This window comes from Aquarana catesbeiana, linkage group LG05 (assembly GCF_042186555.1).
Source record: "Aquarana catesbeiana isolate 2022-GZ linkage group LG05, ASM4218655v1, whole genome shotgun sequence".
NCBI classification, from domain to species: domain Eukaryota; kingdom Metazoa; phylum Chordata; class Amphibia; order Anura; family Ranidae; genus Aquarana; species Aquarana catesbeiana.
The window spans coordinates 581,620,111-581,632,889 of record NC_133328.1 but is presented as its reverse complement, the minus strand read 5'-3'; the positions used below and the strand labels follow the sequence as shown (position 1 = coordinate 581,632,889).

At 44.8% G+C, this 12,779-nt stretch overlaps 1 protein-coding gene across 1 annotated transcript in view; it reads left to right on the top strand.

Moving 5' to 3' along the window:
- Nucleotides 1-1,126: 1,126 nt before the first annotated feature.
- The window catches only part of ATP6V1C1 (ATPase H+ transporting V1 subunit C1), a 92,360-nt gene continuing 80,707 nt past the window's right edge, over nt 1,127-12,779 (top strand). Inside the window, exon 1 of the mRNA XM_073632065.1 lies at nt 1,127-1,282. The gene's annotated coding sequence lies outside the window, so the exon portion shown is untranslated. The remainder of the gene's footprint in view (nt 1,283-12,779) is intronic.

The window sequence follows — 12,779 nt, the reverse complement described above, 5'->3', positions numbered from 1 at the left end:
ACTATAGTCCGGTAAGGAAATGGTTAAAAAAAATTAGCGGGACAGTGTAAAAATAAATAAATAAAGAGGGAAAAAAAAATAAAGCATCCCCGTCCCCCCGTCCTCACATATGGAAGTGAACACATACCTAAATCGTGCACGCATATGTAAACAGTGTTTGCACCACACATGTGTAGTATCGCCGTGATCGTTAGAGCGATAGCAATAATTCTAGCGCAAGACCTCCTCTGTAACTCTAAACAGGTAACTTGTAAAAAAAATTTAAGTGTTGCCAATGGAGATTTTTAAGTATTGTAGTTTGTTGCCATTCGATGAGCATGCGCAATTTAAAAGCGTGAGATTTTAGGTATCTATTTACTTGGTGTAACAGCATCTTTTGTATGTTGCCAAAAAATTGGGTTATATATTGTGTTTTTTTGCATTAAAATTCATTAAAATGTATTTTTTTTTTTAAATTACGTTTGAAAAACCACTGTGCAAATGCACTGTGACATAAAAAATAGCAACAATCGCCAATTTATTCTCTAGTGTCTCCTCAAAAGAAAAAAAAAATATGTTTTGGACTTCTTAATTTTCTAGCAAAAAATAATGATTTAAGCTGGCCATACACCTATAGATTATCTGCAGATTTTCTATGGTTAGTTGGAAAAAGTGCAACAGATTTCTCCATGTTCGCTAAACTGTGTGGATGGAGGAATCTCCCACTTTTTCCATCTAACCATAGAAAATCTGCAGATAATCTATAGGTGTGTGGCCAGCTTTAAACTTGTAAACAAATAGTGCCAGAAAAGGCCTGGTCAGCAACTCCTGCTCTCATGCTTGTAACCGTTCAGTGTTATAAATTGAGTTTATTGTGTGTGTTCCGCTGTTTACCGCTGTGTGGCGCTGCGGCGCACGGCTGCACTGATGTTGCCCCTAGAGGCAGAACAGCTGGCTGCGCTCATCCCCTGGTATGGGTGTCAGCTGACACAATCATGTGATACGATGTGTGACCGGCGCAACGAACAGCAGAGCGCCATCTACTTTATAATATGTGTCTCCACACTATGCGGCCATCTTGTTATAGTCCATTCTTTACTTTATCGATGGCCTTGGCTTCTACAAAATGGCTGTCCCAAGCCGTGTACCGCGGACACATTGGAATCTATGTGTTCGTATTTCGTCCTTCTTCCTTGTAATGAGAGCTGTGCGGTGGCTTGTGAGTGAGAGGATGGCGGAGAGGTGCTGAGCAGAGCTGTCGCCTGTGTGTAGCGATCCCAGTCTTCGTTCCTCGTCCACCCAGGTATGGATCTGACAGTACCATGTACACAGGGCAGCCAGCAATCAGCTCATACATGGAGGGGGGGAATCTGCTGGTGTCATCAGTGGGTGGGGAGATCATATGACTGCTTCACCCATCTGACACCATTGACAGAGGTGACACTACACCTCCCATCTGCTGGGGGGACTACAACTCCCAGCATGCACAGTGCATTTATTTTGACCTGCAGCTGGCCTAAAAATTCTAGATGTCTCCAGTTTTTTGCAGTGACATTGCTAGATTTTCCCACCAGTTGGGGGGGGCTGCCATTTTTGTATAGCGCCGACATAGACTGTCACTTAGGGCCCTTTCACACGGCCTTTCCGATCAGGTCTCTCCATTAGTTTTTCAGGCGGACCTGATCGGACCTTGCAGTCTCTCCTATATGGAGCGGCGGACGTCCGCAGTGACATGTCTGCTGACATCCGCTGCTGTCCGATCCTGTCCGCAAAATCCAGATGGGTCTAGCGGATCGGATGAAAATGGACTGGTGGTCCATTTCCACCAGATTTCCTCATAAAGGAGAGCGGGACTGTGCCCATGTCCACCCTGCTGAGTGAGCGGAGACGGACCTGTGATCCCCCTGCTCATCGGAGAGATCCCCTCCCCCCACCCCTTCCCACTGAGCAAATGGATTCCGCAAAACGGAGGCGCCCGTGTGAAAGGGGTCTTATCGCCCCCCCCCCCAAGAGCTTACACTCTTTAAGGCTTCATTCACACCTGAACATCTTGTAGCTGGAAGCTGCTCTACAAGCAGAATCCCATTTATTTCAATGGCCCCTGTTCACACTCAGATGATGAAATGAATGGAATTTTGATTGTTCAGCAGCTTTGAGCTACAAAAAGTTCAGGTTTGAATGCGGCCAATTAGAGATCAGCTTGGGGCGTATTCAGATGCACTTCAAGACCCACATGGCGGAGCTCGTCAGGAACCTGTCATTTGTAGTGGGCCAATCATTTGTGGCCCAGGCATTCCCTGCCACTACGGAGCTCACTGGAGTACAGGAAAAGTGGAATTTTGGGTTAGAGATGAGTTCAGGGGATACCTGAGCTGTGGAGGGGCGGGGAGCGGCGGTCTCAGTGGCTCACTGAGACGGGTATCAGTCCAGGCACCTGGCGGACCCAAACTTTATTGTCGCGGTGACTGGACTGATATTGGTGACGTCAGCAGAGAGTGGACTTCAGACCGATCTCTGCTGAAAACGGGTCACAGGAGTGCAAAACGTATTGCACTCCTGTGACCCAAAGGAGAAGCCCAGACAAACCAGCTCAGGCTGGACTTCTCCTTTAACCTGAAAGGGTAGGTTTTTTGTAGAAATTTGACTGTGTTGTATTTTGCCATAATGGTAATGTTGAGGGCAAAATTAATATGATTTTGGGTTGTTTTTTTTTTTTGTTTTTTTTCTTTTGTGGGTGGGGGCAGACAATCGATTTTAAATTGCTCCTTAGGGTTACAAAATCTCTGTTGAACAGTCCTTCCTTTTTTTTTTTTTTTTTGTCTCCAAGCTTTATTGAACCAATTTTTTTATGATACACAAAATCTCATTTGGCTTCATAAGAAGACACAAACTCAATTTAATCTATTCTTGTGCCAAAAAAAAAACTGCTCGTTGTTTAACGTTTTGTTTTTTCACAAAAAAAACACCCTAAAAAAAAACTGGATTTCCATTTTTTTTAAAATAATTTTTCATCTAAGCAGCTCAATGATCAAAAAATTAATCAAATTAGAAGTCCACTCATCCCTATTATCCTTGTAAGATCTGAGGGATCATTTTGATGGCTAAAGCTGGGCTAAAAGATGGTCAGTCTTGTAGTTTGTACATACTGATTCGTATGGATAGCAATGTGTTATTTATCCCAGTAGGATCATTGTACTGGTAAAATAAGAATGCCCCATCTCCCCCACCCCATTCATTCTGACATTGTGGAAGAAATGTCTTAACTCGTGACAGGAAATGGCCTGACTACTCACTTCAGTTCTGTGTTTCGCGATTGCTAAACCTAAAGTAGGGAAGTAGTCCAGTGATTTTTAGGAAAGGACATGCTTCAATGTTAACTAGAAGCTATGTGTATCAGACTTGCTGCTATGGGTACATGAGGTGTAATAGATGGCCTGAAAAAACTTTCCTGGGGAATGCTCCTCTAAGCTCTCTTAAGCACCAGTCAAGGGAAGCCTATGCGTTTGGCCATTTGGTCTCTGCTGAGAAGAAGGGCATGCCAGTCTATACTTATCTGCAATAGAGAGCATGTGGTTAAATACCTGGGGATTTAACTCAGGGATTTGGTCATGTGACCACCACTGGAAGGGACTTGAAACAGCATTTTCCAAGAAGGGTAATTATTTTAGCTTTTTTGTTACCTGCTATGTATGTAGCAAGATACAGTATTTGCATATAGATGAATCTTAAATGATAAATGTACTTTTGTACATTTTTGTACCACTTCCTCAAACTAAATCTATTCAAAACTGAACTCATGATTTTTCCTCCCCCACATGCCTCTGCCCCTGATCTCTCTGTCAAAATCAATAGCACTACTATCGGCCCGTCCCCGCATGCCAAGGTTCTAGGTATAACCCTGGACTCTGAACTATCCTTTCGGCCCCACATCCAAACACTTTCCAAATCTTGCTGTCTCAACTTCCGCAACATCTCCAAAATACACCCCTTCTTAACCAATGACGCCGCAAAACCTCCTGCTCTCTAGCTCCCTCGTCACCTCCTCCCATGCTCTCCTCCGTGACTTTTCCCAAGCCTCTCCCATCCTCTGGAACTCCCTACTCCTATCTGTCGGACTCTCTCCTACTCTGCTTGCTTTTAGACAATCCCTGAAAACCCTCCTCCTCAGAGGAGCCTATCCGGCCCCCATCTAACAACTGTACTTTTACTTTCTCCATCAGATCATCCCCCACAGTTATTACCTTTTGTATCACTTGACCCTCCCTCCTAGATTGTAAGCTCTGATGAGCAGGGCCCTCTGATTTCTTCTGTATTGAATTGAATTGTATTGTAACTGTAATGTCTGTCTGTAATGCATTCCTTGCATTAAGGTAAAAAAACATATTTTTTTGCTCTATCCTACCCTTTCCCTATGTGAAGGGAAAGAAAGAGATCCAGCGATGCACACGGCTGCATCTTCTCTCCCCTCTCTTCCTCTGCACACAGGAACTCGAACAGCAGCAGGAGCCACTTGCTCCTCCTGCTTTCAATCAGATGTGGTAAGTAGGAAGTGGGGGGCCGGGCTAAGTCCCACTGTGTGTGTTTCGGGACACAGCTGAGAAGTGAGAAGACACTGTATGCCTTCATAGCAAACAGCTAAGAGGAGGAGCCAAGATCATCGGCGGGGGACCCGGGAAGAGGATGATCGGGGCTGTTCTGTGCAATATCATTACACAGAGCAGGTGAGTATAACATGTTTATTATTAAAAAAAAAACAAAAAAACTTTAGTAACAGTTCAAGGATACCTCTGCTAAAAGTACAGTTATGCTTTCAAGGCTAATGGTGTCCAAAATCTGGCCGATGTCTCCCCATCCATGAACACTTTGTCCTGTTGTATACTGTGCATCTCAGGCAGGAGGATGCTGTGTACATTCTGCCCTATCACTTCATTTTCTCTTTTCATTGAGAAGAAGGAAGGATTATTCCTCATTGTGCTGAGATTTTCCAACAATTTGTGAATGCTTTGACACCATCTAGGTTACTGCTAAATGGCCAGTCCATTGCATTGAGCTGACAGATCGGGGATAAAAGGCTGCTTATACCCTTAAGCCGGCCATAGACGGTGCAATTTTCTTTCCTGCAACCATGGGCTTTAGTCGAGAAAATCACTTGATTTACCCATCAACACAGTGTTTATGGGGGAATCCCTCCTGTGGAAGCATTGTGTTTTTCCAATATACTCACATATGGAGTTCTTCCCCTGGGAGAACACAGTGATTATTGCTAACGGCCCGCTAGCAATAATTGCATGTAAAATCTGTCAGGCTGGTTGCATCCAAGATGATCAATCAACTTGGGTACATTCAGCCTGCCCATAAAGGGTTCAAATCTCAGCTAATTCTTGCTGAACTGGCCAAGATTCAAACTGTCTATGGCAGGCTTTAGTTTAGCCAAAACCTTTGCTGGAAGAAGGGGTCTCTGAAGGCTTGCTTTCATATTTCACTACTTGGCTGTTAAACAATATCTTCATACATTAATGTTGCCTTTTGAGAAAATGGCAGGGGCAGAGAACACAGATGTGGGGATACATCTACTACATGAGTACATTGCTGTGCTTGTTATACTCACTGTGGAACTTAAGGGGTTAATCCTGAACATTATGTAAAAAGACTATTTGATCCTGTCTTCTCTGATCCTCCTCTTCATTCACAGTTCCCAATCCATCTCCTGATAGTACAGAGCCTTGGGGGCACTCTGCACATGCTCAGTTTGATGTGCTCTAGAGAGCTCTAGAATGAAAACTTCTCCTACAAGCTTTAACCAGACACTGTTAGAGGTCACACGATTGTTATATGGTGCTGATGGGAAAAGGTATTTAGCAGTTTATATTTACTAAAATAATTGCATTCCCATGTTCTGTGTACTATTGGAGACCAGATACAGTATAGTGAATGCAGGGTCCTGGGGGACCCATGCCGTTTTTTTTCAATGAGTTTTATCTATATTGCCGAGACCCAACAATTCATTACAGCCGCGATCAGTTTTAAATGACTTTTTTTCCTTTGAAATGTCATTTTGCTGTGGTACTCTTCTAAACACGGGAAAACTGTGCCGCTTTACAGGCATACTATAGACACCCTCCAGGCACGATATTTAAAGGAATATTTCATTTTTATTGTTTCACTTTAAGTATTATTAAAATCACTGCTCCCGAAAAAATGGCTATTTTTAAAACTTTTTTTTTGCATTGATACATGTCCCCTGGGGTAGGACCCGGGTCCCCAAACCCTTTTAATAGCAATAACTTGCAATTAGAACTTTTGTTATTTCATGTTCGTGTTCCATAGACTAACAGTGTTCAGCGGCTTTTGAATTTGCTGTGAACACCGCATAATGTTCGGCGAACATCGGGCTCATCCCTCGTGGCTATACAAGTTACATAGGATTTCACAAGAATTTAGTAGACAGTAGCCAAAAACATTACTTGTAGTTGTAGAGCCATATCCATTGTATCAATGTTGCAACAGGCCAACATAGATAAGCTGTTGAAGGAATAGTCCTACAGGAAGTAAAACCGATCAAAAAGAAAAGAGAAGTAAACCAAGGCTCTCAACTCTAGCAGCATAACTGGTCACATTTCTTACATCCTGCAGGATTGCACTTTGTGTTCTCGGCATATCTGTTGTCTTTCTCTTATGAGTTGTACACAGGGCCAAATCAGATGTGGTTAGGATATGTTCCTTTGATCATGAACCAGTCTTATTTTTCCCTTCACTACATACCTTCGATCCAGTAGTCTTTTGGCCATTGATATGATGTCCTGAAGATCTTCTGATTATATATTGGCGATGGGAGGTTCTGATTGATTCAGGGAATGGCACATATGTAGGGGCATCAGTGCTTTTATCTGCAGCATTCTCCTGTGAGCTTAGGCTGAACCACTTCCCGGGGACTAACAAAGAAACAGAACAATAGTCCTCGCTATAAGTATAAAGGCCCTTGCTGCCTAGTAATAGATGGCCTATGATTATATACATTTTGGATTCCATCTGTATTATTATTCTTGGAGTTATGCTAGTGATGTCCAGGATGGTTCCCATGCAGGAGCTGTTGACTAGTGGTGCAATGGATCGTCACCGATATGTGATCCAAACGGATCAACCTGTTCGGATCGGCACACCACGTGATCCGCGGAGTGCTCCGCTGCCTCGGCCATAGGAAAGGCCGCGGCTTCGGCCTAGCTCCGGAGCGGCGGCCATCTTGGTACACCCGGTGGGGCCGCTGTCTCGTCGGGAAGTGCCGTTTCATCGCCGTCATCTTGCTAAACCCCACACTCCTGCACAGTAATGATGGAGTGAGAAGGGGGCAAGCGGACATCTTGTTAAACCCACCGGAGTTTTAGATTTCACAGTTATTTTCAACACAAAACGGAGCTTATATGCTTAAATACAGTATTTGTAAATCCGACGGACTGTTTAGATGTTAAATTTTAAAAGCAGCATCAAACCTGCTGACCTTACATGGTTGCTAATGTGACAGAACACCTCTGATTTTCACATTTAACTAAATGTGTTCTGTCACATTAGCAACCATGTAAGGTCAGCAGGCTTGCTGCTGCTTTTAAAATTTAACATCTAAACAGTCCGTCGGATTTACAAATACTGTATTTAAGCATATAAGCTCCGTTTTGTGTTGAAAATAACTGTGAAATCTAAAACTCCAGTGGGCGTAACAAGATTTGTCTTGTCTATTTTTTTTTTTTTTTTTTTTTGCTGATCCGAAAAATGATCCGATCCGTGACTCTGATGCGAGGAACGATCCGATCCGTGAGTTTTTTTGATCCGTTGCACCCCTACTGTTGACTCCTCCCCCTAATTTAGGGGTGGGACTTAGTAATTTGGGCATGGTTACACCCTATTTATTGGTTGCAGTGTTGGGGCTCTGGCTAGCTCTGAGGAAGAGGGCATCACCCTTGAAACGCGTAAACTGCGCTTAAGCTGTTGGACATACGTCTGGTGGTATGATGTTAATTGTTATATGCACTTAATCCCAACTCCATTTATAAAGGGAATACATTCATTCAAAATTTTATTCAATAAAGGTCTCACAGTAATGGACTAGGCTGGTGTGCCTTCTTCTTATGCTTGTTGACACCCTGGGGACTGCCCTATGACAGTCTGGGCTCACAGGAAATAGGTTTGTGATGCTAGACATCATTCTAATTGAAAAGCATAGCCACAAAAAGAGTGTGGAGCCAAAAGTCTGTGGTGGACAACCCCAGAGGGGACATGAGTATTGCAGCGAATTATGCTTTTTTTTTTTTTTTTTTTTTTTTTTAATCATTTTGTTTTTAACTGAAGTTCGGCTTTAGGTTTAACAATAGGTAAAACCTTTCTTTTATTTTGGATAGACTGTGAAGGGTTAGAAACTCTATCGTGTTTTTATTGCACTCCATTGGAGAGATTTCCTCTCACTTCCTCTTCAGGTGACTGGTGTTGGCACAGAAAGTTCTATCAAAAAGCTGGTTTTCTTTCAGCATGTGTGGCTTTTGAAGAGATTTCTGCTCCCTTCTGTTTCCACCCTGTCACTGCTGGTGAGATGTCCCCTCACTATGTTTATAGTTACTGGGATGGGAAGTGAAAGGACAGGTCTCCAAAGGGGGGCACAAGGGTCCTATTATTATTCTGTGACCCAACAGAGCCCACCTCCTCGCATCTCAACTGCACTCTACTTGCAAGAATGAAAGCCATAATAGATGAACAAAGGCACCAAGTAATTATGGACCCTCAGATAACCATGGACCACATTGCTAATGTCCTTAGTCTGCTTAGTTAGCAATAAGATAACAGCTTTAGTGGGATTCTGTTCCTGGAGTGGAACATGAAATGCATGAATTTAAAGGACAGTGAAAGAGTATAATATGGGTCTTGGGTAGAACAGGGGTTAAAGTGGTTATAAAAGCAGTTTTTTTTTTATCTTAAAGCATTCTATGAATTAAAGCAGAGTTCCAGCCTTAAAAAAAAAACAAAAACCCACAATGTTCGCATCTTATATAATACATTCCAATTATGTTGTAAATTAACTTTTTTTTTTGTTAGTTCTGCAAGTCACTCTAGTCGCCTACGTGTCAAGCACGCTCCAATCCTCAGTGTGGGCATCTGAAGCTCATTTGTAGCTCCTTACAAGATACGGTGCTGCTGGCTATACCCAGCATGCACCTCCCAATCTCACACATGCTCATTGCGTACAAAGCGCGGCGCACTCATATTGTGAAGGCTGCCCATTGACTCCTGGGATTGATGACACTTCTGTCCCATAAGCCAATGGGCGGCCGGATGTGACCTACAGCGGAAGTGCAACTGTCTAATGACCAAAAAAGGTAATAAGCTTTGAAAAAAAAAAAAACCCATAATGGCAATGTGATCATCAATGCAGGGGGGGCGTAAAAAATTGGGTTAAACTTCGCTTTATGGAAAAAGATAACTTTCTGCGCTCCCCCCAGCCCCACCTTATACTCACCTGAGCCCCATCTCGATCCAGCGATGAGCAGTGGCTCTCCTGGGTCTCTCTCCTCATTGGATCCATAACAAGCATAAGCTGGCAACTCAACAGCTTCTTCATAGAAAACTGTATTATAGCATCAAAGCAGTAACATCATTCAAAATACGCTTTTAGGCCTAAGAGTTTCTTATTGGCTCACACAGCACCGGGAGCCATTGGGTCCTGCTTCTGTCAATTGCAGTCAGCCAATTAGGAGAGAGTGGGGGCGAACAATGTTCATTCACAGGCGCGTGCTCGGGAGTAAGCCTGCTTGAGTGCCCCATAGCAAGAAGCTTGCTATTGATGGCATCCAGCTGGGGGGAGGAGCCAGGAGCAACGATGGGGGACCAAAAAAGAAGAGGATCAGGGCTGCTCTATGCAAAACCATTGTACAGAACAGGAAAATATAACCTGCTAAAAAAAAAAAAAAATTAAAACCTATAGAATGGAATCACTTTGTCTCTTTTGTGCCCAGAGGTCATTGAAGCTTCGATGCCCAGACCAAGTTTAGCATCGATGATCAGCATGCGTCAGTTAACTTGGCTATAACTCCATAACTAATTTGTCAGCTTGATGGCAAGTTCTGACATCTAGGAACCCCCCCTCCTTCCCTGCTGCTATGTTGGCGTTCTCTCTACACAGGGCACTGTGCGCCATGATTCATAAAGGTGTATTGCGGTCACAAACTGGTCAATTAGGGACAGTTTGGCATATGACCAGCAGTATTATGTCAGCACATCACTATTTATTTGTTACTTTCTTTTATTGTGAACGATGTGCCCCAGGCTACTTTAGCCACTTGGTGTGTTTGCAGTATAAACAGTAATTGCACATATAGACTTTAGTGTCGGCTGTTCGATTTGACCGCTCAGTGTTATTGCTGTACACATAGAGGTAGCCTAAGCAGCAATTACATTCTCACAAGCTGTTTTGTGTTTGTTTTGCATTTGCTACATATTTAATGATTGAGTGCACATGCAAAAATGATATGACTAGAGGCTACGGTGTCAGAAATAAAGAAGCACAGACAGATTGAGCCGTGGCTAGTATGTGGATTACAGAATCAAATGCCTTTCCAGTGCAATTGTTCTTTTGTCATTTGTAAAGTATTTTCACCCATAGTAGTCCTTGGTGATCGGTCCTGTAAGGAGCCACATTCTTGAACTGTATAGGCGGTAAAGGGAAGGTAAATGGTTGCATGGCATGTCCCAAGAGAGCCAAATACTCAGGGCCAACCAGACATTATAAACAAGAGACTGATTAGTAGATCTGAGATTTTTGCTAAAATATCCACCGTGGTCTCAGGGTTTAGATCCCCTCTTTATCTCCAGGCGTGTCCTGCAGAGTCCTATAGATCAGTGGTCCCCAACCTTTTTGGCACCGGGGACCGGCTGCGTGGAAGAAAATTATGCCAAGGCCCGGCGGGGGGGGGGGGGTTGGGTTAGCAAATTTCGCTGGCAATTTATCGGGACAATAGCTGGTGTTCTGCTGTTGGTACTTCACTCGGCACGGCTAGGGTTGTCCCGATACCACTTTTTTAGGACCGAGTACAAGTACCGATACTTTTTTTCAAGTACTCGCCGATACCGATTACCGATACTTTTTTTTTAATGTCACGTGACAGTTTTGTTTTTTTTTGTTTTTTTTTTAACAGTGTTTTCTTTTTTTTTGGGGGGGGGGGGAGGGAGGGGGTGAACGGTGTATGTGTGTGTGTGTGTTTTTTTTTTTTTACAATAATATTTTTTTTATTCTTTATATGGGTTTTTTTTTTTTTTTTTTTTTTTAAATCAGCCCTGTTGGGGGGCTTTGGTGAGATATCAGGGGTCTTAACAGACCTCTGATATCTCCCCCTTGAGAAAGAGAAAGAGACCGAGGATAGAGATTCCCCAGTCCCTTTCTCTCACAGGAGATTACAATGTTTCAGTTATGTGAATGGACAGAGTCAGCTGACTCTGTCCATTCACACAGCAGAGAGAGACAGCAGAACGGAGGGGACAGAGAAGGAGAGGGGAACGGAGGGGACAGCGGAAAGACACAGGGAAGCAAAGAGGAACGGAGGGGACAGCGGAGAGACACAGGGAAGGAAAGAGGAACGGAGGGGACAGCGGAGAGACACAGGGAAGGAAAGAGGAACGGAGGGGACAGCGGAGAGACACAGGGAAGGTAAGAGGAACGGAGGGGACAGCGGAGAGACACAGGGAAGGAAAGAGGAACGGAGGGGACAGCGGAGAGACACAGCAGAACGGAGGGGACAGCGGAGGGGGACCGAGAAGGAGAGGGGAACGGAGGGGGACAGCGGAGAGACACAGGGAAGGAGAGAGGAACGGAGGGGGACAGAGGAACGGAGGGGGCAGCGGAGAGACACAGGGAAGGAGAGAGGAACAGAGGGGGACAGCGGAGGGGGACAGAGGAACGGAGGGGGCAGCGGAGAGACACAGGGAAGGAGAGAGGAACAGAGGGGGACAGCGGAGGGGGACAGAGGAACGGAGGGGGACAGCGGAGAGACACAGGGAAGGAGAGAGGAACGGAGGGGGACAGTGGAGGGGGACAGAGGAAAGGAGGGGGCATGGAGGAGGATGCAGTGACAGTCAGCAGTGAGCGATCACCGCTGTATGTCACTAAAGCAGCTGAAAGCCGCGGGGGGAGAATCTTGTAACTCCCCCACGCGCCGATCACAGCTGTCTTCCAGGTATCGGGGGAAGCATCGGGAGCATTTGCCCGAGCAAATGCTCGGTATCGGTGCCGATACCGATACTAGTATCGGTATCGGGACAACCCTAGTCACGGCACCATGGTTGGTATGGTGTCAGAATGAATGAAGCGCATTATTTTTTATATTACATTGTAATATAAATGAAATAGTTCAACTCACCATAATGCATAATCAGTTGGAGCCCTGATTGTGTCACTTTCCACGTCGCCTGCCACCAGATGAGGAATGCCACTTGCCGCGCTGCCTGCCACCAGATGAGGAATGCCACTTGCCATGCTTGCCTGCCACCAGTTGAGGAATGCCACTTGCCATGTCACCTGCTTGTGCCACCAGTTGAGGAATGCCACTTGCCATGCTTGCCTGCCACCGGTTGAGGAATGCCACTTGCCACGTCACCTGCCTGTGCCACCAGTTGAGGAATGCCACTTGCCACGTCACCTGCCGGTGCCACCAGATGAGGAATGCCACTTGCCACGCTGCCTGCCACCAAATGAGGAATGCCACTTGCCACGCTTGCCTGCCACCAGTTGAGGAATGCCACTTACCACGTCACCTGCCTGTGTCACC